We start from the raw sequence: 1773 nt of genomic DNA on the forward strand, positions 1-1773 counted from the left end.
TCGAACGATAATCTGTAGGAACGCAAAGGTTATCTACTTTAGGAATCAAATAATTGATCCCAGTACATAACCACTCTGAAATCGAGCCAGTATTAGGTATAAACTGTTCGATTGCTTGACAAATGCAATCGTGGATTGGTTTGCAATTTTTTATAAAGAAATTATACATTTTATTGACCCCAGGTGTCTTCCAGTCAAAAAGACGGGTTACTGCCTCATCAAACTTGTTGTGGATGTCAGAGACACCACAAGACTCGATCATCAAGGAGCATTGGATCCACAAAACGGAAACGACACACTCTTGCGAGGACGTGTTTTTCACATACTCCCCCATTTGTCAAGCATTTCGGTCTTTTGCTGAATATCGTCTTTCTGTGCAACCGCCGATAGAACAGCCTGCGATTAAACTCAAACAGGTTGTTCTCTCACCTGCGCTGACACCGAGAGTCATGCGTAATAAACGACAATCAGCTCCTCCCTCTCTGCCCGGGCACACCTCAACTCGTTGAAGTCCTATTTGACAGCTCGTTCTCAACAAAGTACAGTAAGCCCCAAAGGAAGAGTCATGCCCTTGACCGCATTGCTCACATTGTGAATGTGCTCAGTCACCGCTTCCAGCTCGGTCTTTTTTGCGGCTACCTTCTCGGAAATGTTTAACTTCCACATACTCTTTGGCCTAGGTTTCTGGGTGATTTCTTCATAGGTTGTCTATGCCAAGTACAAATAGAGAAAAATCTTGTCCATTGTCTCTCGAGCCTTACGCACGATCGATGCAACTCATAAAGTCACTCCTCTTGAGTCACTCTGCGATCCGCAAGGGAGACAATACAATTCGCGGAGATATGCCTACTAAATATCTCCTTGACATGCAGGAGTATCGATAACCCGCTACTCTGGTGGTCGTGTTGTTCAGAACATGGGGGGCATACTTCGGCATATCCGCAAACCCAGTTCTTCCCCGCAAGCCAGGAGGAGAGGTCTTGGCTAGCTTCTTCAGTGCATTCAACGATTAAGATCAAGCTGGGCTGGGTGGCAAAATGCAAAATACTCTAAACTAAAAAGCTTCGAAACCTGATAGCCCACACAGGTACTTCCGTGTCCAGCTTGCACGACTTCGCTCGGGACATCATCCACTCTTTTTCGAAACACTCCGCACCCTCGCCCCTGAAGACCTTTTTTCCTGTCCTGGACCGCCTCACCAGTCGCCACCTATTGGGATTTGGGATCTCTGGGAGCGCCCGATCGCCGCTGTCCGCTACCTGATTGCAGCCGGCTTCCTACATGCTAGAGAAGCCGGGGTAACTAACTAACTAAGATCAAGCTAAAGCGTAGATTGAAGCACTGAAGGAGGATAGGCTGCCCATTCCTAGGCATCCTGGAAGCTCTTCACAACACTTGGAAAGAAGGTATTTAACCCAGTCCTCGCGGGTCGTGCACTCAGTCCCTTCTGTAATGGAAAGAAAAAAGGTATGTCCATCGGGGGTCTGCCTCTCCGGTGCGTTTGTCAATCCTGCTGTAGGTATATTACTAATAATATTTTTGTTATTCTGATTTCCAGGTGCAGCATATATCGACATATTAGCACGTTACAGATTATAATTTTTTTGTTAATAATAATAAAAAGTCGTATGTGAAAAAGTTGAAATCCTTTGAGGTTAACCAAACTGAATAAAGTAAGATAGAATTCACGTATCGGAATGCATCTTCTAATTTTATGTCTATATTTCAAAAAAAAATCTCCAATACAAATTATACATTCTCAGTCGTAAAGAA

Source organism: Octopus sinensis, unplaced genomic scaffold, assembly GCF_006345805.1.
Source record: "Octopus sinensis unplaced genomic scaffold, ASM634580v1 Contig10850, whole genome shotgun sequence".
Classification (NCBI taxonomy): domain Eukaryota; kingdom Metazoa; phylum Mollusca; class Cephalopoda; order Octopoda; family Octopodidae; genus Octopus; species Octopus sinensis.